This window comes from Leucoraja erinacea, chromosome 14 (assembly GCF_028641065.1).
Source record: "Leucoraja erinacea ecotype New England chromosome 14, Leri_hhj_1, whole genome shotgun sequence".
Lineage (NCBI taxonomy): Eukaryota > Metazoa > Chordata > Chondrichthyes > Rajiformes > Rajidae > Leucoraja > Leucoraja erinaceus.
In genome coordinates, this window is record NC_073390.1 from 17,499,326 (window position 1) to 17,524,705 (window position 25,380).

At 43.4% G+C, this 25,380-nt stretch overlaps 1 pseudogene; it reads right to left on the reverse strand.

Moving 5' to 3' along the window:
- Nucleotides 1–2,183: 2,183 nt before the first annotated feature.
- Nucleotides 2,184–25,380, reverse strand: part of LOC129703789 (U5 small nuclear ribonucleoprotein 40 kDa protein-like) — a 35,632-nt pseudogene continuing 12,435 nt past the window's right edge.

Consider the following 25,380-nt stretch of genomic DNA (forward strand, 5'->3'; position numbering starts at 1 on the left):
CCCTCAGCCACCCCCTCCCTCCCTCCCTCCCTCTCCCTCCCTCCCTAACCCCTCTCCTCTCCTTACCCCCGTCCTCTCACTCTATCTGCTTAAATAACATTAAACAACATTCCTTTCCTCATCCCCTCCCCCACTGTTGCCTTTTGTTTTTATGTAAATATGATCCCATTGTGATGTCATAAACTGTAACTGCCACTGTAACTTTAAGTGATTTTTCTCAGTGGGGTTTTTTAAAGTTGAAAATGTGAATAACTTGTAAAATATAACATCAATCTGAATGGAACTTGTTACACCACACACCAGGACAGTGGTGAGTAAGGTGGGCCAAAAATGTTTTGGCATCATTTCAGGAGCACAGCCCTCGCCCCTCACGCGCAGCCATAGAAACCGAAAAGATGAGAGTTTTAGTAATATACTGGACTGTGGGATGCATTGGGTCCCTGTCACATGGGAGGCCTGGTCCCCCAATGCAGCCCGTTCTCCAAGGAAATATTCCACCACTCACCCATTCTCCCAATGCAACCTGTTCCCCCAACGCAATATTCCACCACTCACCCATAGCCACCAACTGTGCAGAGGCTGCTCATTTCCCCTTATTCACCCTCCCTTATTTTAAACTTGAAAAAAAAAGTCAATTCCCCTTGCTAGGGCTGGCAGGACTCAGTGTCCTGGGATTGCAACATTGCAGCGGGCAGGGCTACAGTCCCATAGTGGCGTCATAGCTGTAACTGCCACTGCAGAGGGATTTTGTACAGTTAAAGATGTGAATAACTTGTAAAATATAACATAAATCTGAGCACAACTTTATACACCACACCACAGGACAATGGTGAGTAAGGTGGGGGCCTCCAGGGCCTGCTCTGATATATCTGAGGAGATTGTAGGAAATTAGAGAAGAAATTCCAGGAGCCCTGGTTGAAATTGACGAGTTGTCCTTAAATAGAGTAGAGGTTCCGGAAGACTGGAGGGTGGAAAATGTTGTACCTCTTTTCAAAAAGGGCTGCAGGGAAAATGCTGGGAACTATAGGCTGGTGAGCTTAATATCTGTAGTTGGTAAGTTACTGAAGAGTATTCTGAGGGATAGGTTATACAGGCATTTGGATGGGCAAGATCTAATTAGGGATAGTCAGCAGGATTTTGTACGTGGAAGGTCGTGTCTCACAAACCTGATTGATTTTTGTGAGGACAAGACCAAAAAGGTTGATGAGGGCAGAGCTGTAGATGTTGTGTACATGGACTTCAGTAAGGCGTTCAACAAGGTTCCGCATGGTAGGCTGCTCTGGAAGGTTAGATCGCATGGGATCCAAGGGGAGATGGCTGAATGGATATCAAATTGGCTCCATGGAAGGAAGCAGAGGGTAATGGTGGAAGATTGCTTCTCAGACTAGTGATGCGCCTCAGGGTTCGGTGCTGGGCCCATTACTGTTTGTCATCTACATCAATGATTTGGATGAGAACATGCAGGGCAAGATTTGCAAGTTTGCTGATGATACAAGAGTTAGTAGTTTTGCACATATTGAAGATGGTTGTGAATGATTGCAGCAGGATCTGGATCGATTGGCAAGGTTGGCGGAGGAATGGTTGATGGAATTTAATACAGAGAAGTGTGAGGTGTTGCATTTTGGGATGTCGAACAAGGGCAGGACCTACACAGTAAATGGTGGGCCTCTGTAGTGTTGTAGAGCAGAGGGATCTAGGAGTAATGATGCATGGTTTTTTGAATGTCGAGTTGTAGGTAGATAAGGTGGTCAAAAAGGCTTTTGGCACTTTGGCCTTCATCAGTCAGAGTTTGAGTATAGAAGTTGGGAGGTCATGTTGCAGTTGTATAAGACGTTGGTGAGACTGCATTTGGAATATTGTGTTCAGTTCTGGGCACCATGTTATAGGAAAGATATTGTCAAGCTTGAAAGGGTTCAGAAAAGATTTATGAGGATGTTGTCAAGACTAGAGGGTGTGAGCTATAGGGAGAGTTTGAGTTGGCTGCGTCTCTATTCCATGGAGCACAGGAGGATGAGGGGAGATCTTATAGATGTATACAAAATCATGACAGGATTAGGTCGGGTAGATGCTCAGAGTCTTTTCACACAAATGGTGGTGGGTGTATGGAACAAGCTACCAGAGGAGGTATTTGAGGCTGGGACTATCCCATTGTTTAAGAAACAGTTAGACAGGTACATGGATGGGGTGGAAGATTGCAACCTTCACGTGGACCGTCCTGTTTCGACTAATGCAATCAACTCGACGTGCGCAAACAGAAGATCAAATATAACAAGTTGTCCAACAACTTTAGGCTGTGCACGCTGCACGAAAGAAGAAGAAGGTACATGGATAGGACAGGTTTGGAGGTATACGGACCAAGCGCGGGCAAGTGGAACTAGTGTACCTGGGACATTGTTGGGCAAGTTTGGCTTATGGGAGAGGAGGATGAGTGAAATGGAAAGATGGAGGAAGGAATATTGGTGAAAGAGTTCAGGGGGGAGGGAAAGTTCAGGGGGGTGGTTAAAGGGGAAATGTGGGTCACGGAGATGGGATATGAGCTTATGGGGGAGAGGAAAGGAGCAGGGTGAATTGGGTGGTGGGAAATAGTGGGGAAAATGTGTGTGCACCAGTGTGAGAGCGGGGGACAGAAGAAAGGCCGGTGGGGTGGGATTTGGCCTATTACTGGAAATTGGAGAATTCAATGTTCATACTGTTAGGTTTTAAGTTACCAAAGCAGAATATGAGGTGATCTTCCAGTTTGCATATGCCCCCGCCCATGTGGCATTGGACAGATAGGTCAGTACGGGAATGGGGGAAGGGGAGGTAAAATGGTTAGCAACCAGGAGATCCAGCAGACCTTGGCGGACCGAGTGCAAGTGTTAGGCAGAATGATTGCTCAGTTTATGCTTGGTCTCGATGACATGAAGGAGGCCACGTGTGTGCACTAAACTGCTGTCTCACCTGGAAGGCTGCTGGGGTCCACAAATAGAAGTCAGAGAGGATGTTTCATTTAGTTTTTAGTTTCGAAATACACCATGGAATCAGGCCCTTCGGCCCACCGAGTCCGCGCCGACCAGCGATCCCCGCACACCAACACTACCATACACACACTAGGGACAATTTAACCAAGCGAATTAACCTACAAACCTGTACGTCTTTGGAGTGTGGGAGGAAACCGAAGCTCCTAGGGAAATCACACACAGGTCACGGGGAGAACGTACAAACTCAATCCAGACAGCACCCACAGTCAGGATAGAAACCCAGGTTCCTGGTGCTGTAAGGCAGCAAGTACACTGCTGTGCCACCGTACCGCCCTTGTATATGTCCCTAGTGTTACATCTCCTGTGGATGTGGGGGAAGGGGCCTGAGAAGAGAAATAGTGGCAACCCTGATCGCGACTCAGCCTGTCGGTGAATCCCTCTCGTATATAAACTAACATGGCTTACTGGCGTCTGGCTTTATACAGGTAAGAAATCAGCTGTTGAAATAACCGCCGGTAAGTCCTGGCCAATAGCGTTGCTCCCAAATTCAAACTATAACCAATGGCAGGGGACTGCATCCGAGTGAGACCCCACCCCTTCCCTCCCCTCCCTTTGGGAACAAAGCACCATCAGCCACAGACTGGCATGTAAAGCAATACACAGAGCTACAGACTTGGCGAGCAAATCAATACACACAGCGCTACACACTTGGCACGTACAGGCAATACACACAGCGCTGCCGGTGTGGCGCACAAAGGTTTAAACAGAATGCTGTTGGCTTAGTGCATGGGGATTTAAACAAAGAGCTGTTGTCTGCAGCGCAATGTGGTTTAAATATAGCGCACCTGGCTGCAGTTCTATGGGCTTTAAACATAGCGCTATGACCACAGCGCTGTGGGTCACAGACTGTTCGGGCAAAATTCTCGTATAACATTCCACCCCTTGATCAGTCTGGTTACCGTCACATCCGGCCGCAGGCGTTACCTCGTTACATCCAGCCCACAAGCTGTAGTAAAGTTCACGCGGTCTTGATACCAATCTAGTCAAGTCAAAGTCAAGTCAAAGTAACTTTATTGTCAATTCAATTATGCAACAGTAGTTACACATAGGATCGAAATTACGTTTCCCCATACTCCAAATGTGTAAGTAATATTAAAAACACAGACAGCCAACATATCAATAAAAATAGACAATAGACATACATTATTTAAAATATTAAAATATTCACAGTATGCCAAAATGTAGCAAAACCTTTGAGGTATTTTAAACAGGGTGCAACAATGAAAGGTGCAATATCCCACCCAGGGCGGCGACTGCAGGTGCTCGGAAGGCCCCGACTACGGATGGACACGGAGGGGAGGCTGGCTGGACTATGGTGCCTTCCTCACCTGGGTGCCATTTATGTTATGTTGTGTTGTGGACTTTTTGTGTTTGTGCTTTTGTTAAATTTTTAATTCAATTTCAATTTTATTTTTTTTAATATGTTTTATTATTTATTTATTATTTATTTTTATTATTTTTCTTGTGATTTTTTTTTAACGATACTGCTGTACGGGAAATTCATTTCGTTGTCTCAAAGTGAGGCAACGACAATAAAATTTGAATACAAGAATACAAGAATACAATATAGAAAAAGTGCAAATTCCGTACTGGAGACATTGAGCCAAAGTTATTTTCACAGTTTGTTGTCTTTGTTTGGGTACTGTTCATGGAATTTACTTAAGTGTGTTGAGTAGTCTGATGGCCTGTGGGAAAAAGCTGTTTTTGAATCTGGTGGTTTTGCTCCGCATGCTGCGGTAGCGCTTACCGGAAGGTAGGAGGGTGAACAGTTTGTGTGCTGGGTGAGTGGTGTCTTTGATAATATTGCTTGCTCTCTTGCGACAGCGAGAAGGGTATAGGTCCTGGATTGCTGGTTGGGGTGATCTGGTGGTCTTCTCAGCTATCCTCACCACTCTCTGTAGGGCCTTCTGGTCAGCAGCAGAGCAACTGCCATACCAGACTGAGAGACTGCTGGTAAGAATGCTCTCAATGACACCCCTGTAAAAGGTCGTGAGGGCAGAGGGGGGGATCTACACATCCAAGGCCAACAAGATTGTCTCAATGGTCATTCCCCAGTGCACTACTGTAGTCCACCAGCCTCCAAACATCCCGAATGGCCACCATCCTCCTGGTTTCCTGGATGTGGTCAATGAGGTTGGTGATGTTCTCTTTTACCCCACTCAGGGTCAAACCAGTCACCGAGTCTGTATGACCACGCATGGCATAAATGAACTTGTTTTGTCAGACGTCCCAAACCTTAATGTCGTCATCAATACCACCAGAGATAATCTGATAGCTTGGTCCGTATTTTGAAACGTATGGATTGCAGCCTTCTTCCGAATGTCCCATAGCTTCACTGTTTCATCGTTGCTTCCTGTACAGACCAACTGTGGTCCTTGTCGGGCTGGACAACATGAATTCACAAAAGATATGTGACCTTTAAGTCTCTTGATTCTTTCACCCGTTTCACTGTCCCACACTGCTACAGTGTTGTCTGTTGATGCTGGAAAAAGCATGCTGCCACCCATGTTATAATGCAGTTCCATCACTGCTCCACTGTGACCTTTCAATGTAGCATAATTATCGCAGTCGCCATATAAATTCCAAAACAAGACGAGTCGATCAAATCCTGCAGATGCCAGTGTTGATCCATTCAGGTGAAATTTACAACAATAAACTTCTCCCTTGTGACCCGTTATAAGCGTTAGAGGAGAGTGAAGACTCGACGATCTTTCCTGCCTGCAGCATGGCCTGCTGCGGGCTCCCCTGCACCGAGGGCAGCAGCTTGTTGCGGGGGTGCTTGGTTTGCTATTTCTCTTTGCCGAACATTTCTTATTCTATTCGTCAGATCCTACCGAGTATGCCAAATGTTACAAGGGAACAGGTTCAAGGATCTGACCAGTAGAACAGAAAAAGGCTCACTCGTCTGTTCAGTTACAAATCAATTTTATTGGCAAGAGAGAACAAAACAATTCTTGTCTTGGTATGTGAGGGGTCCGTTTTACAGCAGCACACCCCTCCTCTATCTCTCTCTCTCTCTCTCTCTCTCTCTCTCTCTCTCTCTGCCTCCGTCCGCAGCGCTCGTGACTGAGCCTGTCGGTGGACGCCTCTCGTATATAAACTAACTTATGGCTTACTGGCACCTGCCTTTATACAGGTAAGAAATCAGCTGTTTAAATAATTGCCGGTAAGTCCTGGCCAATAGCGCTGCTCCCAAATTCAAACTATAACCAATGTCAGGGGACTACATCCGAGCGAGGCCCCCCCCCCCCCCCCCCCCCCCCCCCCCCCCCCCCTTTAGGAACAAAGCACTATCAGCCACAGAATGGCGCGTAAAGCAATACACATTGCTACAGACTTGGCGCGCATATCAATACACACAGCGCTACAGCTCTGCCGGTTTGTCGAGCAAAGGTTTAAACAGAGCGCTGTCAGCGCGTGGGGATTTAAACATAGTGCTGTGGCCACAGCGCTATGGGTCACATTGTTTCGGGCAAAGTTCTCGTATAACAGATTGTGGACAAAGAAACGGTGTTTTTGATTGAACATATTAGCCAGTGTGTTTGAAAACTGTGCAAAATCCAGAGTGGATCGTGATATGTATAAGAGCTATAGGTATCTTGTTTTACAGGCCAGGGATACTTCCCCTTCATGTTCTCTTTTACTATGCTGTGGGTTACGATATCAGCCCGATTACAGAGCTGCTTTAAATGGAGGATATGAAGAAAAAAGTCACTATCTCCGTTGAATATTCCCTCTTTCTCACAGTTAGGCAACTGGATGCTCCAGCATTTAAGTAAATTAACCATTCAATCTCATTGTATTGAACCCATGCAGCTGTATCACGGAATCATTTTACGGACTATCTTGCAGCACACCTTCTAAATTCAATCTCTCACCTAATTTTTTCTTCATCCTCCTGCCTTTGAAGAACTTGGGCCTGGCGTTGTTCTGACTCTAACGTCACTGCTCTGTTCCAGAGAATAATGAGCAGGCCACAGGCTGTGCTCGAGTCTTTGATCTAGTTTTTTTTTTTATACTTTCTTTGAATCCGCTTGCACGTGAGCGAGTTTTTCTTCATAGTTAGACTGCTTCAGCTGTGACCTACCTACAAATTAATTAAACCCTATCATACATATTTTATTTCAAATCCATCTGTATAAAATTCTAGGGGTTGGGGCTCCTGGTCTGAGAGGAATCCTGTCAGTTTAGTGTAGGAAAAACAGCAGATGCTGGTTTAAACTGAAGATAGACACAAAATGCTGGAGTAACTCAGCTGGACAGGCAGCATCTCTGGAGAGAAGGAATGGGTGACGTTTCAGATCGAGACCCATCTTCAGACTGGTCTCGGGTCTCGATCCAAAATGTCACCCATTCCTTCTCTCCAGGGATGCTGCCTGCCTCGCTGAGTTACTCCAGTATTTTCTGTCTATCTCTCGCCAGTTTAGGCTTAGAACTGTTGCAGATCATATTGATTTGCATGCTCTGCATGGGTATTGCTATTATTTGGAGCACATCCTGGTCACATGAAGGGCCTGAACTCTTTCTCCTCCCATTTCAATGCTGCTCTCTCCATTTACAGCCCTTACACTCATGAGCCCATTCTAGAGGGTAAGGACATGCGGAACAAGGGCAAGGAGGCTGTCACTGAGTCCAGGAGCAAGCACTGCTCAACTAGGCATCTTTCCTTGGATGGCACAGGGTGCAGCGGTAGAATTGCTGCCTTATAGCACCAGAGACCCGGGTTCTGTCTGTATGGAGTTTATGCAATCTCACCATGATCTCGGGTCTTCACCAGGTGCACCCACACTCCAAAGATGTACAGGTTTGTAGGTTAAATGGCTTCAGTTAAATTGTTTAAAAAATTGTCCCTGGTGTGTAGGATAGTGCTAATTTACGGGTGGTGATCGCTGGTTCACGGGAACTCGGTGAGCCGAAGAGCCTGTTTCTGCACCGTATCTCCAAAATGAAAAGAGATTGTCCAAGTTATCCGTTCCATTGGCTCATCTAATGCTTCCTGCCACACATGTGACATGGAGGTCCCACACAGGCTTCAGAAGTAACCCCATGACCAAAAGAACCATGATCTGCTAAGCTTTGCCTTTCTCACACATTGCAATCATTCCGAAGAAGGGTTCTGTCACGAAACATCACCTGTCCATGTTCTCCAGGGAAGCTGCCTGACCCACTGAGATACTCTACCATTTTGTGTCTTTCCTTGAATGATTGTGTCTTTCCTTGAATGATTAGATCTGCTAAAGAAGAAAATATTGTTGATAATTAGATGAAACTGTATGTTGTTGCTTTGGCAGCTAAATATCTTGCATAAGAAAGCTTTGCAACATATTAAAAAAAACCCTCTGAAATAACTTGGCAAACCCAATTCCAAGAACTATTGAGGAGTAAAATTGAGGGAATATTATTGGATGATGCATTCTACTTAATAATATCTAAACTGATTACAGCCACTGATTTTCTTCCCATGGGGGTTCTTCAGAACCACATGATTGGCTCCCTGACCATTTCCTAATCTAAATTTCTCCAATTTCTTGAGAAATGTTGTTCATGAACTTATCCCTTCTTCCATCGCTTAGTGTCTAACTCATTTTTCTTAACACACATTCACAAACATAGGATTTAATTCATTAGCAAGTTGCATTTCCAATTAACGTCATTCCAATCCGTTCAAGGGCTCCAATCTTTCTCCTTCCCCCTTTAAATTGTTCATGACAATTTGCAGCACAGAATCACCTATGTTAGTATTCATGAATGTGTAGGAGTTACAGTTATCCAGACATGACCTCTAAATGTCTCAATACTTTACAATTAGTAAGAAGTAATCTCTATGGGCATTTAGAAAAATGCCAGCCAATTTGTACATAGCAAGCTCTCACAAGCAAAAATATAATATCAACTGAACAACCCGAAAATCAAATAAATCTGCAGTTGCTGTAATTCTGAAATAAAAACAGTAACATTCATTTGATTAGCCAGCATCTGCAGAAAGACAAACATTGTTTGAAGTCCTTTCATCAAAGATGGAAAAGGGAGAAAAGAAACAGCTTTAAATCGCGTGCTCCACTTTAAAGTGGGTCTTACACCCACATTTGGTCAAAGGTTGAGAATGGTACCGTTGTACATCGGTTGCCACATCATACTTGATAATGCCTGCAGAATAGATGACAACTTAAAAGATAGTTTAAATTAACTGTCTCGGCAAGGCCACCAGACTAATTAAGGACAAGTTGCACCCGGGATACTCACTATTCTCCCCTCTCCCATTAGGCAAGAGGTATAGAAGTGTAAAAAGGCACACCTCCAGAATCAGAGACAGTTGCTTCCCAACTCTCATCAGGCAAATGAGCCATCTTACCACCAACTAGAGAATAGTCCTGAGCTGCCAACTATCTCATTGGAGACCATCAGACTATTTTTAATTGGACATGAGTGGACATTATCTTGCACTAAACATCATTCATGTTATTCCCTTTATCATGTGTCTATACACTGTAAATGGCTCAATTGTAATCATGTATTGCCTTTCCACCGACTGGTTAAACCCCTGTCCCACGGTACAAGTTCATTCCAAGAGTTCTCCCGAGTTTGCTCTGATTCGAACTCGGAGATTTACGGTAATGGCCACTCGTCGGTACTCGGGGCTCTCGTGGACATTTTTCATTATGTTGAAAAATCTTCACCAGTCTTCCGTTGCTTACCTGCCGTTAGCGAGTCTTCCCGAGTACCTGCCGTTAGCGCTAAGAGACGTCCCCAAGCTCCGACGTACCCGCTACGTTCATTCTCCGTGCTTACCACGAGTTTGATTTTTTTTTAACTCGGGAGAGCTCCTGGAATGAACTCGTACCGTGGGACAGGGCTATTAGCACACAACAAAAACTTTTCCCTGTACCTCGGAACACAACAATAAACTAAACTAAACTGAACTAAACTAAGCTAAACTGAACTAAACTAATTTAAATTATTATTAGCTTTCCAGATTTTAATTTGTACATCCAAATATCTACTTTAACAGTAATTTGTAATAACCATTCTGATAACATCAGACCACTCAATATTAAGTTCGTACCAATCTGGTCCTTATGAATGCTTAAATAATTACTTCCTGGATCACCATCTTCATTGTAGGATGAGTTGATCCCCTTCTTCCTCTGCTTAATGATCCCACTCCACCACATCACTACAGGAGCTAAACTTTAAAGCATATTTTCAGTCATTGGCTTGGGGACTTTAAGGGTTGGTGGATAAGTCATATACAGATGGTAAAATCCTGAAGCTCATTTTACATGCAGCCTCTATCAAGTGAGGCGCCATATGTTTTTGTACGCATTTAATTAGAACAAGGAAAATACAGCTGATCCTAGCAGTCCCAGACTGCAGTATCTTCCCCCACACTTCTAAGTTCAGAAACAGATTTAGTGTTTTGAATAAGAGAGTGGAGAAAATGAATGATTTCCACGAGAGCTGATATAAAAGTTTTCACTGTACCTTGGTATGCGTGACAATAAACTAAACTGAACTGATATTAGAGTCATAGATTCATTTAGTGTGGAAATAGGCCCTTTGGCCCAACTTGCCCATACCAACCAAGATGTCCCATCTACACTTGTCCCACCTGTCTGTGTTTGCCTCATCTCCCTCTAAAACTGTCCTATCCATGTACCTGTCCAAATGTTTCTTAAACGTAATGATACTACCTGCCTCAACTATCTCCTCTGGCAGCTCATTCCATACACCCACCATCCTTTGTGTGGAAAGGTTACCCCTCTGGTTCCTATTAAATCTCCCCCCCCCCCTTACTTTAAAATATAAATCATCATAATATCATAATAACATTTACTTGTGTGGAATGAATCTGGTCAACTGGGGACTTTTTCTCACTATATGTATTATACTAACCCATGGAAACCACAGTGGGTCTTACAGACCATCAATGATCACTATGGTTGTGAGTCTCTACTTTAAATGTCAAGACAATAAAATCTCCCTCAATATCAGTAAAATGAAGAATTTGGTCATCGACTTGAGGAGACTGGGTGGAGTACATATTCATATCTGTGTTAATGGTGCTGAAGGAGATAGTCGAGAACTTCAATTTCCTTGATGGAAATATCACCAACAATATGACGTGGTCCCACTCCATTGATGCAAGAGGCGAGAAAGCACACATGCATGGAAGTGGGAGTTGCTGTTCAAGAAAGAGGTGGATAGTGGAAGTGGTGTGGAGGTTATGTGAAGCCACTGAGGAAGTACTGCCTCCATGTTCTACATTTGGACCTTGGGTATTACTTGGTTGCGCAGATGGAGTGGTTGAAAGGTGTATGGATTGCGAGATTGCGAGAGGGGGTTTCAAGGACTGAGTCATCGTGGAGTGGTTTTGAGTGGGAGATGGGGGAGAAGGTTGCAACACCAGGTTAGAAGTGCGAAAAAACTTTTAGTGGGGTTTCCTGAGAGAATGTGATCCAGCATTCATTGCATTTTTCCAAATGAAGCGATGGTATTTGATGCCGATTTGTCACAAAATAACTCTTAAACTCACAAGTGTGACTGAGGCTGAATAATATTGGGACACATTTAAGTAGATTTGTAATCGTGCCGCACTAAAATAAACAAGGCCACACCATTTAGTTTTAAGGACGCAAATCGTGGAAAAAATGCAAACTTGCTCTGTGTGTACGTTTAGCGCCCAAGATTTATGCCGTACGTTTTTGGTGGGACAGGCCCATTTGTTGAGACAATGTCATCTTATCACCTCCCTGTTAAAATATGTTGCTAGTCATTTTGAATAGAGACACAAAATACTGTAGTAACTCAGCGGGTCAGGAAGCATCTCTGGAAAAAGGAAATAGGTGACATTTTGGGTTGAGAACCTTTTTCAGATTCTTCAGACCACCATCACCCCACAGGTCCTCACCTCAACTTCCGTCCAATTCCCTGCCCCCCTCTGACCCCAACCCCCACCCGGACTTGCTTGTCATTTCACCTTACTGTGCTGCTGGTAGAGAACAGTTCTCAAAGAGACTGAAGCCAACTCTACATATTCACACTGCTTCTATGTTATTCCACTTTTGCATCCACTCTCTACACATCAGGGCCAATTTACAGAGGCCAACTAATAATACAAACCTGCACGCCTTTCGGATGTAAGGGGAAACCGGATCACCTGGAGGCGTAGGTAATCACGTAGGGAGAATGTGCAAAGTGAATAGTTACGAACCAGTCCACTGACATTCACATCCAAATCATTAATATAAATATGTACACCACTTCCAAAATACAGCTCCATTAAAACCAGTGAAAGCAGATTTAATCCACATATGCAGCAATGTTACTTAAGGGGAGATACTAATGCCTCGAGGCAGATCAGGCTTTAATACTGACTCACTGAGCTGTATTTTGGAAGTGCCATTGTTTGTAAAGTTACAAATTACACAAAAATTGTTGGTACAATGGACAGTAAAGAAGGTTATCTAAGATTACAACTGTAATTTGATCAATGGACCCAGGTCAGGCAGATTCAGTTTAATGCAGTTAATTGTGAGGTGTTCCATTTTTGTCAGGCAAGCCAGGGTAGAACTTATACTTACAGCGGTAGAGTTGCTGCCTTACAGCGCTGAAGCACCAGAGACACGGGTTCGATCCCGACCACAGGTACTGTCTTTACGGAGTTTGTACGTTCTTCTCGTGACAGCATGGGTTTTCTCCGAGATTTTCTGTTTCCTCCCACACTCCAAAGGCATACAGGTTTGCAGATTAATTAGCTTGGTATAAATGTAAATTGACCCTAGTGTGTGTAGGGAAGTGTTAATGTGTGGGGATCGCTGGTCAGTGCGGACTCAGTGAGCTGAAGGGCCTGTTTCCACACTGTATCTCTAAATTAAAAAACAAAACCTTATAGGCTTGGTCTTATTTTTATAGCTGGTTGTGGCTATTTTTTGAATCTGTGGGAGACCATCCATTGCTTTATAAAATCATGAGGTAGATAACCACAGTCTTTTCACCGGGGTAAGGTTTTTTAAAATTAGAGAGCATAGGTTTAAGGTGAACAGGGATAGATTTAAAAGAGACCTAAGGGGCGACGTTGACACACAGTATATAGAACAAGCTGCCAGATGAAGTGATAGAGGTGGGTACAATTACAATTAGGATTAATGCACATGATCAAGAATAAATTTGTCTTATTAAGTACTTGCACAATGCAGAAGAAGACATTTGGCTCATTGAATCAACAGCAGCATCCCATCCCATCCCATCAGGTCCACATTTTATTCCTCTGTAGCTCTGCAACTTTCTCTCATGTACTCACCAGCATCCCATTTCGATTCTTTCACCACGGACTTACAGTAGAGGTAGTTTGCAGCAGCACATTGACCTATCAACATCCTTATGATGTGAAAGGAAATCAGAGCACCAGGAGGAAACCTGCTTGGTCAGCGGGAGAACGAGCAAACACGGACAGCACAAGAGGCCCAGATCAAACACAGGGCACAGCAGTAACTGTTGCTCCGTTAAACTGTGTTTTTTGTTGAAACTAGCAAGAGCAGGACATTTGCCACTCAGTCAATAACCGCCATTAAGTTAGTTGATTTGCTTACACAATCACACCCTGATTTTCACATCTGTCCGTAGACATTGGTCTTAAGCACTGTTAGAGTGAGGCAGATGATCTTCACTGTGAATTAGTTTAGCTTAGAGATACAGCACAGAAACAAGCCCTTCAGCCCACCCTATCCACGTAGGCCAGCGATCCCCATACACCATCCTACCCAATGGGGACAATTTACAATCTTTACCAAAGTAAATTAACTGGCAAACCTGCACATCATTGGAATGTGGAAGGAAACTGGAGTTACCCGGAGAAAGCCCACATGCTCACGGGAAGAACATACAACCTCTGTACAGACAGCACCCATAGTCAGGATCAAACCTGGGTCTCTGGTGCTGTAAGGCAGCAAATGTACCATTGTGCCACCATGCCATATGTGTCAGAATTTCACTTCCAACTTAATTATTTATTACTGATTGCTTTAATATTCTCCAGGAAGTTCAATCACAAGAGGTGTAATAAAAACAAAGATCAAAATTGTTTCAAAAGTCTTATGGTCATTTTTTAAAGCCCGTGCAGAGAAATCAGTGATGGGATCGGTCAAAGTCAGCATGGATTTATGATGGGGAAATCATGCTTGACTAATCTTTTGGAATTTTTTGAGGCTGTAACAAGTAGAATGCATATGAGAGAGTCAGTGGATGTGGTGTATCTGGACTTTCAAAATGCCTTTGACAAGGTCCTACACAAGAGATTAATGTGCAAAATTAGAGTACATGGTATTGGGTGTAAGGTATTGACATGGATAGAGAACTGGTTGGCAGACAGGAAGCAAAGAGCAGGAATTAACGGGTCCTTTTCAGAATGGCATGCAGTGACTAATGGGGTGCCGCAAGGCTCGGTGCTGGGGCCCCAGTTGTTTACAATATACATTAACGATTTAGACGACGGAGTCAAATGCAACATCTCTAGATTTGCGGATGACACAAAGCTGGGTGGCAGTGTGAGCTGCAAGGAGGATGCTGTGAGGCTGCAGGGTGACTGGATAACTTGGGTGAGTGGGGAGAAGCATGGCAGATGCAGTATAATGTGGATAAATGTGAGGTGGCAATAACAGGAAGGCAGATTATTATCTGAATGGTCAGATTAGGTGTAACAAGTCCTGGGTGTGCTTGTACATCAGTCACTGAAAGTAATCATGCAGGTACAGAAGGCAGTGAAGAAAGCATGTTGGCCTTCATTGCGAGAGGATTTGAGTTTAGGAGCAAGGATGCCCTACTGCAGTTGTACGGGGCCCTGGTGTGACCGCACCTGGAGTATTGCGTGCAATCTTGGTCTCCTAATTTGAGGAAGGACATTATTGCTATTGAGGGAGTGCAGTGTAGGTTCACCAGATTATTTCTAGGAATGGAGGAACTGACATATGATAAAATAATGGGTCAACTGGGCTTGTATTCGCTGGAATTTAGGATGAGAGTGGATCTTATAGAAACATATAATATTCTTAGAGGGTTGGACAGGATAGATGCAGGAACATTTTTCCTGATGTTGGGGGAGTCCAGAACCAGGGGTCACAGTTTAAAAATAAGGGGTAGGCCATTTAGGACTGTGATGAAGAAAATATTTTCACTCAGAGAGTTGTGAATCTGTGGAATTCTCTGCCACAGAAGGCAATGGAGGCCAACTAGCTGGATGTTTTCATGAAATAGGGCTAAGGGAATCAAGGGATATGGGGAAAAATCCGGAACAAGGTACTGATTTTGGATGATCAGCCATGATCATATTGAATGGCGGTGCTGACTCGAAGGGCTAAATGGCTTACTCCCGCACCTATTTTCCATGTTTCTATCAATCTTTTCTACCAAAGAAAGACACAAGATGCTGGAATAGCTCAGCAGATCAGACACCATCTCGGCAGAACATGGAAAGGTGACATTTTGCATCGGACCCTTCTTCAGACTGATTTGTAACTCCTCCAGATCTGCAACTATTTGCTGTCCCCGCTGTGTGACTTCTGGTGAGTCTCAAAGTTTGATCATCCCATCTCTGTGGGCCCTTCATCAGCTGCATGCCGACCAAGGCTATGCATCTTCCTGACACTACCTCTCAGATGTCCAAATCTGCATAATTCACCTAGCTTCATGGCAAAATGTGTTTGATAACTTTCCTTAAAACAATCTTGAGACATTTTCTACAGTATGATGGTGGGCCAAAGGGCCTGTTCCAATGCTGTCCTGTTCCAAAGTACCATACAAATGGCAGATGAGTGCAAAAACAAAACACTTGAAGATTGGAGGGTAAAGAAGGGAAAGACTGAATAGGAATGTATGGAGCAAGCTACCGAAGGAGGAAATTGAGGCTGATACTTTCACAATGTTTAAGAGACAATTTGATGGGTACATGGACAGGATATGTTTAGAGGGCTATAGACTAGTGTAGTTGGAACATGTTAGTCGGTGTGGGTAAGTTGAGCCAAAGGGTCTATTTCCACGTTGTATGACTCTTTGCTCTCTGCAATCTGGAACTCTGAAATGAAACAGAAACTGCTGTACATGTTCATCAAGTCAGACTGCATCCAAGAAGATCGAAACAGTAAACATTTAGATCAATGACCTGCTCAACATGTGCACCATTGTTAGGAAAGGTTGATAAGGATACGGGCCAAACAAAAGAAAATGGGATTAGCTTAAATGGGCAACTTGGTTGTCATGGACGAGCTGGGCCAAAGGTCCTGTTTCCGTGTTGTATGACACTATAAATATGGCTCCAAATGCAAGCTATGTTCTTTACATTTCTACCTGTCAGGATTTAGATTCAGATCGGCATGTCAGAATTCAGAACGACAACTTTTGGCTCATGTGTTAAGTTGCGGTTTTCCATACTAAAATCCCCGGGCCCAGCCAGAGGGAGAAGCGACGCCCAAGTCGGGGCGGCCCGGTCCGGGGGAGTTTCGACGCCCATGTCGGGGCGGCCCAGCCCGAGGCTGAAGACGGTGCGGTAGTCACGTGAGGGTGGCTGGGACGGTGTTCTGGCGGTGGTGGCCTGAGTCCGGGGTTCGGCCGTGGGCCAGCGGCTGCGTCTGCAGGACTGGTGGGCGGCAGCTTCGACCACCCCGGGCCGCGGTGTTTGAGCCGCGGGACTGTTTTATAACATCGCCCGGGGGGTATCGCCTCAGCGCAGAGGGAGAAGAGGAGGGAAGAGACTGCGGACCTAAGACTTTTGCCTCCATCACAGTGAGGAGATGCTGGGTGGACTCACTGTGGTGGATGTTAATATGTGTTTATTGTTGTTTTTATTGTATTATATGTATGACTGCTGCAATTTCGTTCAGACTTCGGTCTGAATGACAATAAAGGCTTTCTAATCTAATCTAATCTAATCTAAAACTGATTTGCAGGAACAAATAATTGGCCAGTTGAGTATTTGGTTCAAGAGGAAATGACCACATGGAACAAATGGAATTACATTGCGTAATGGCTAATACATTCAGGATTTTCATGCATAAAATGGAAATCCCATGTATATGTGTTCATATGTATATACACACACACTTAGATTGGACTGAACTGTACATGTTTTTGTTCTTGTTTATGCAAGAACAATAATTGGCCAGTTGAGTATTTGGTTATTGAACAAATGGAATTACATTGCGTAATGGCTAATACATTCAGGATTTTCATGCATAAAATGGAAATCCCATGTATATGTGTTCATATGTATATACACACACACTTAGATTGGACTGAACTTTTTGTTCTTGTTTATTATATTGTTTACAGAGTACTATGTTTACATGTTCTGTTGTGCTGCTGCAAGTAAGAATGTCATTGTTCTATCTGGGGCACATGACAATAAAGCACTCTTGACTTTGATCTTTCTCTTAGTCAAGGAGTGTATATTTAAAAGATGCACATTTCCAGCCATTGGTGCAACTAGCATATGTTGGTGGTGGGAAATTATTTTAGTAAATCAGCATTTTAGCTCGCACCAACGAAAGATGTAAAGATGTAGAAACTAAAGCGAAAGCTTGTTTGGATCTGACATGCTCATGCTTTACTGCCATCTGTTTCACTAAAACACTTGAATGGATGCTGGAATGAATTCTAAATGGAATTTATTCTTAAATCTATGATAACACTCTAAGGCTGCTGCTGTCTATTCAAATCTTGCAACTGACCGCAATCTAAATAATTGAGTATTGTTGTGAAATCAATGGTCAGTCAAACAACACTCGGCAGACACTACATTTTCAATATGTCAAAAAATAATAACCGTTGGTTGTGAAACCCTTATTGCTTTTTAGGATTTATTTTTGAAGGCAAGCTTCTTCTGTGATGTGCCTACAGAAATGTCCTTTCTTTGCTTTCTTCAAAGTGGTTTGCCTGTAGGATTGCTGCAATCTGAAATTCTAATTGGCTGTAGAGCACAGCTATGAATGATTATCTTCGAAGCACTTCATAAAATTAGCTTGAAGCTTCAAACTGGTATCACAACTACAGGGTTATGGTACACCTATCCCCCAGAGTAGGAATTACTGCCTCTTTTAAAAAAAAAAAAATCAGCTCTTAATTTTATGATGTTACCAAATCATGCTATAGTGTAATCACCGAAAAAATAAAATTGTTTTTTTTCCGCTCTCTTTCAAATGCTTGTGGCTGTCAATTACAATCACAGGAGAAAATTTAAGATCTGTCTACTTCCAAGAGCTAGGCTTTTTGATGACTTTTATAAAGAAAATCAGCTAAATTTAAAATGCATCAGAGGAGCTCCAGGGGTGAAGACTGACATCCAGATGATCCATTCTTTCATCTCTCAGAGGGGTGAAAATCATCGATTTGCCTTTTATAAACTATGAATCAAATGGGCACGTAATTCTTTCTCCCTGTGTTTATGTTATGTTCCTCTTTTTTTTGGCTTTGATATGGAGTTTTGAAATCCCATCCCTTTGATAAAGCATTTTCTATCTATCTATCTACTTCTGACAATAATCGTACTGCATTGGTATCTTTATGAGTACCCTGTGAACTTGCACACGCTTAACTTGCTTAATATACATTTCTGTTCCTTTTCTGTTCATGTTACCTTTCTCTGTGGCAGAGAGAGCACCGTGTGATGCTACAATGGTAATCTTCCAGCAGGCCTTGCCTATAAGCCTCTCACTCTGTTGATTACATCATTAAGCATAATCAAAAACATTTCTCCGGAATGATTTGAGCTTTATAGCAGGGATTGATTCTTTTGATCTCCATGCCATCGTTTTACGAGAGGACGCTCCTCATTTGCACTACAAATGCCTGTATGAAATGAAAATGGTGTGGCTTTCCGCAGCCACATGTCAAAGTCAAATGATTCAATTCAGCTGTTCACAAGTCAACCAGCATCTGTAGGAAAGTGGTGCTTCTTAAATCAAACATTGAAAGAAGATAGTTTTCAGCAGCCATTTGAAATCCATGCATGGCATTTGAAATACGTGAATACTTTATTAATATTTTGCACCAGTAATTTTTTCCATATGTATCCAAGTAAACCCATTGCATCTGCAGTGTGTTTATATATTTTGTGTCTTCCTAATGATTTTGAGAAAACTTGCAACTATAATGCAGAGTAGCAAATAGTGCCATCTGTAAATAATTCAAATGGTTGTAATCTGAAACATGAACGAGATTTTTTTAAAATCTTGATCTTCCTATCCTCCAGTCCTGAAGGCCAAGACTGTGTCGATGCACAATTCGAAATGTTTTCAAATCCCTGATGGGTGTCAGGTCATTACATGAGGACCTAGAAAGGTTGACCCAATAAACAACTGTACACTGAAGAAGGGTCTCGACCCGAAACGTCAGCCATTCCTTCTCTCCAGAGATGCTGCCTGTCCCGCTGAGTTACTCTGGCATTTTGTGTCTACCTTCGATTTAAACTAGCATCTGCAGTTCTTTCCTACATAAATTAAACATATATTCCCTCCAAACCATTCTTCCTGGTAAAGCCCAGGCGCTTACAATTTATAGTGTCAAAATGTGGCCAATTCAACACCAACTCACCACCAGCTCCAAATAAGCAGCACTGATATTTACTGAGTCAAGTTTGTGCATCAATATTACTTTTAATGTATTTATGATACTGGCCGTTGGTCACAATAGCAATCTTATGTCCCACTGCGGCGGCCTAATCCGCGAGTTAAGAAGAATGCCTTAGACCTTCAAGCTCGAGGGCACTCACCTGGAAAACCTCGAGCTAGATCGACAGTCCACGTTGAAACCACGAACTGGATCGACCGACCCCACACATACAAACACATCACAAAGGCGGGGGCCAGGGAAAACGGGGGAGCATTGTCTGTAATTCACACCCGCGATGAAGAGGAAGGCAAATGGCTGCCACAGTGTACGGTAAGTCCTATATAGTGTGCGGAGGGAGGGGGGGGGGGGGGGGGAGAAGGAGAGAGAAGGAGAGAGAAGAGGAGAGAAAGGAGGGAGGGGGAGAAGGTGGGGTAGAAGGAGTGGAGACACTTTTTAGAAGTATAATAAAGTTTAGCGGGCATTTTACCTACCGGTCAGTTTTCCTTGGTCCTGAAAACTCCAATGAGCCAATCAAAATGCCCGGTCAGTGAAGGAGATTGCCAACGGCTGCCCTCGACTGCCTGTAACTAAATAGCAACCCCACTCCACTGCATTACGAGTTAAAAAGAACCATGCCGACCAAATTTTACTTGAGGAAAATGTTTCAACAAGCTGAAAACTTTTCCGCGACCCAGCTGAGGCCACGAGTATTCTGGAACTTCCCTTGAACATGAAAGAGAGTTCCAGTGACCTCATAGGACCTCCTAGGACCACGTGTCGACCATGCTCCAATTTTAAGTCAAGGGCAAACTCGTCTAAACTCGCAGATTAGGTCACCGCAGTGGGACAGCCCCTATAGTCCTCGCCTTATTTGTCTCAGGTCAATGCAAGCTGCGATCATGATAGTCCTGAATGCGTCATTGTTGTTGTTGTGCTGCTCTAGTTAACTGTGGCTTACGAAAGAACTGTGATAATTAGATTGCATGTTTGCACACTATTTTCATCTTTGTGGGTTAAAATGCGGGCTCTTTGTCTGATACAACTGGGAAAAAATGAACCCTTAAATGAATCCATGTCCTCCAGAGTTACTTCCTGGCCTGCTGAGTTACACCAGCACTTTGTGTCCCACTTAACATATCTACACTTTGCTCAACAGGGGAAATAATAACACAGAATTTGATGGAAACATGTGTCTAGAAATACATCTATATCATCCCTTCAGCATTAAAATATCACAAGTAATTTCACTGAAAGTATTTTGAAAAGCTCAAAAAAATTGTAAAATTCTTAATAACAAATGCAAAACATTCTGTGTGGCCTCTTTCAGGGAAATTAGTTTAAGGGTTCAATTCTTCCTTGTTTATTAAACCTTTTCTCAGAGCTTCGCGCTCAGGAAGTTGTCCTTATGGCACTACACCACTGGGTAACCATTCTTCCAACCTGTGTGGTGTTGGCTAGGAATGAGTGGTGTGGTGCTTCAGTATTGGTTGGGGGACATGGAGTTTGTTGGCTGTAAGATTGCTCACATTGGGTGCAGGAAATCTGCACAAGGATCTGAAGAGCAGTGTGTTCAAGAGGGCATGGTGCAGCTTTATAACATTTTACTAATACTGCCTTTTTGCATATTATCTTCAATTCTGGTTGCACCATTAAAGGAAGCATGTAAAGGATTTGGAGAGGATGGAGAAGAGGTTCATCAAAATGCTGCCTGGGTTCACGGGTATTAGCTATGGGGAGAGTTTTGAAAAACATGGATTGTTTAAGAACTCTCCCTGTTAAACAGCACCAGTAGAAGGGAAAAACCGATCGCTGCTGTGACCCTGCCTCAGATCCTAATTACATTTTAAAAAATAGGCAAGAGTCATGAGAGTCAAGATTGTTTTATTGTCATATGTCACAGATAAAACAATGAAATTCTTACTTGCTGCAGGAAGGAACTGCAGATGCTGGTTTTTGCCAAAGATAGATACAGAATGCTGGAGTAACTCGGCAGGTCAGGCAACGCCTCTGGAGAAAAGATGTAGGTGACGTTTCAGGTCGGAGCCCTGCTTCAGACTGGTCTTCAGACTAAAAAAATACCCTCCTTGATCCAGGGTTAGTTGTTGCATACCAGGCTTGAAGTGTTGGTACATTATATTATTAGTGCTTGAATTAAGAAAGCTAAGTCAAATAGAATGGCATACAGTCAGAGCAGAAAAAGCCAAGGAACACTCTGGCCGGCCAGCAGTATTTGAGAAGTTGCTTTCCTCCTCTTACATATTTTATGTAGAACCAATCAATCCTGTGAAAAGGTAAAATATATGTGACTCCCTTGATCCATCCGATGGCAGCAAACAATCTAATACCTATTTGGGCACCGAAGATGGTTTTGGTTCTGTCTTTTTGCTCTTTAATTGTTTGTTTGTTTGTTTTTTTACGTGTTGTGCTGCTGCAAGTAAGAATTTGCATTGTTCTGTCTGGAACATATGATAATAAAACAGGCTTGACTTGAATGTCCTTGGGACCTCTGAATCCACACCACCCATCAATCACCATTGACAAAATATTAGATTCATCCCATTTCATTCTTCCAGCACCTTCTACTAGATTCTACATCCCCTCCCTAGATGTTGCCTGATCCATTGGGTTCCTCCAGCACTTTGCTCAAGTTTCCAGCATTTGATGACACGTATGTCTCCTAGATTTCCATAATTTATTACACAGTAGGGGTCACTTAATCTAGCAATCTGCATGCCTTTCGGAAGTGGGAGGAAAATGGGGCACTCAGAGTAAACTGATGTGGTCACAGAGGGAACTTTCCAACTGTGTCAGGATAGCACTTGAGGCCCGGATCAAACTTGAATTACGGAAGGCGTGAGGAGGCAGCACTGATAGCTGTGCCACTGTACCATCTTCTTGCCAACAAAACTATGGGAAAAAGAAGAGGTCAAAGAATTGAGAAGACAGATGAATGGAAGGCCACGATAATGTGCATTTTCTGGAGGTTTTTCTCATAGATTATATACCCAACTGTGTCACAGTCTACATTAGTTTATCTCAGACACCTTCACTGTGTCTCCTCTGCCCTCATCTTGTAACTTTGCAGGTGAGGGCAGACTGTACAGCAGAGCAGGGTAACAAGAACCAAAAGCAATCCTTTAACATCATCATCTGTTACGCCGCTGCAGTGGCGCAGCAGTAGAGTTGCTGCCTTACAACGCCAGAGACCCGGGTTCGATCCCGACTACGGATGCTGTTTGCATGGAGTTTCTCCGTTCTCCCAGTGACCCACGTAGGCTTTCTTCAGGTGCTCTAGTTTCCTTCCACACTCCAAAGGAGTACAGGGTTGTAGGCTAACTGGATTAGTAAAATTGTAAGTTGTCCCTGGCGTGCAGGATAGTGCAATGCCCCTGTCCCACTTAGGAAACCTGAACGGAAACCTCTGGAGACTTTGCGCCCCACCCAAGGTTTCCGTGCGGTTCCCGGGGGTTGCAGGTGGTTGCCAGAGGTTGCAGGTAGTGGAAGCAGGTAGGGAGACTGACAAAAACCTCTGGGAACCTCCGGGAACCGCACGGAAACCTTGGGTAGGGCGCAAAGTCTCCAGAGATTTCCGTTCAGGTTTCCTATGTGGGACAGGGGCATTAGTGTGCGGGGATCGCTGGTCAGCGTGGACCCGGTGGACTGAAGGGCCTGTTTCCGCGCTCTATCTCTAAAACTAAAACTAAAAACTAAACTAAACTCCAGTCCAATAGTGAGATCGACATGCTAAAAGGTGTTTGTGAAATATAAAATGGAACATTAAGAATGAAAGCGTCTAATCCGCTTGTTTAATTGGGCCTTTTCATGTGCAGAGCATGATAGCATTTAAAGTAAAATATGTTCTCACAGCAAGAAGCAAGAAATGGGTGTCAAGCTTCTAATGCTTTGCATTCCAGACATTAGTGTCCGTTATTACACATTTGATACCAACATTAAGCTGAAGGCTGATAAAATATTTGTTGCCATATCGTGAGAGGGTTACTGGAACGTGGAGTAAGTTGCTGCGGGGAACATTGAAGATAGAGAACTTGCAACTTGGGGGATATTTAGATAAATATTTGAATGAGAAAATAGAAATCTACATGCGAGAGCGGGCATGTGGGATTGATTTGGAATCCACAAGCCATAAATTAAGGCTCAGACATGGTGGCCCTTCTGTGCTTTAAACTGCAACGATTCATTGGTTTTATATTATTACATTTGCTTCACTTCTCTGACTGCAGCAGCTAGCTGAGTCTTACCCATGACCAGATTTTAACTGAAGATAAACACAATAAGCTGGAGTAACTCAGCAGGTCAGACAGCATCTCTGGAGAAAAGGAATAGGTGACTTCTCAGCCTGAGAATCAGGGGAGAGGGAAACAAGGCACATAGAACAAATTAATGAAAGATATGCAAAGAGACAGATCAAAGCCAGCAACAATGATCAAGGAAAGGTGGAGACCACAATGGTCCATTGTTGGATGCAGGGAAGGTGATAACGAGTAATACAAATGGTGAAATTCAACAGAACAAGGGTGAAACTAGTACGATGGCTAGGGTGGGGGAGGAATGGGGAGAGAGGGGATGCAAGGGTTACTTGAAGTTGGAGAAATCAATATTCATACCAGTGGCTTGTAAGCTGTCATGTTCCCACTGGGTGTGTGAAGGCTGGAATCTGAAGAGTGCTCTTGGGAGTTCACCTGCAACTCTGCCAGAACAATGGTTTGCAATTGACAGATGGGAAACCATGAGAGATGGTTCAACATCTCATGTCCCTGCCCTTCGGGGAATTCACTGCTTGTCTTATTGAGTAGATTCAAGTTCTGGTAAACACACTGTTCTTCTGAGAACCCCTTTCTCACTTGCCCTTCACCGCTGACTATTCACTGTTAGCTGCCCACCAATTCCACTTTTAAAAACGAAAAATACAGGAAACTATCAGCAGGTTCAGCCGCATCAGTAAGAAAAGAAACAGAGATTATATTTCAGGTAAAACACATATATATTTTTTTGCCTTAGCATCATTGGCCCATCTTTTTCACACAGAGAGTTGTGAGTCTGTGGAATTCTCTGCTTCAGTGGAGGCCGGTTCTCTGGATACCTTCAAGAGAGAGGTAGATAGGGTTCTTAAAGATAGCGGAGTCAGGGGATATGGGGAGAAGGCAGGAACGGGTTACTGATTGGGGATGATCAGCCATAATCACATTGATGGCGGTGCTGGCTCAAAGGGCCGAATGGCCTACTGTTGCACCTATTATCTATTGTCTATTATCTATTGACCCATATAGCAGTGAAATAGACACACCAGCTCAACTCAACTATACCAAGTGAACTAATCCCATTTGCCTGAGCCTGACCCATATCCCACCAAATATTTTCAATCCTTACACCTGTATAAATGTTTCTTAAACACTGTCATTTTTCCTTCTGCTACCATTTACTCTGTCAGCCCATTGTATTATGCACCACCCTCTGTGCGAGAATGATTGCCCTTGGGTTGCTTTCAAAACATTTCTATCCCGACCTTAAACCTATTCCCTCTAGTTTTATACTACCTTACCCTGGGGGTAAGACTGTGATTCTTCACCTTATCTATGCCCCGCGTGTTTTTATAAATCTCTGTAAAGTCACCCCTCAGCCTTCTACACTTCAGGATAAAAAGTCCCAGTCTATCCCACCCTTTTTCTATAACTCAAATTCTCAAGACCCGGTAACATCCTTACATCTTTTTTGCACCCTTCCCAGTTTAATGTCATATTTTCTA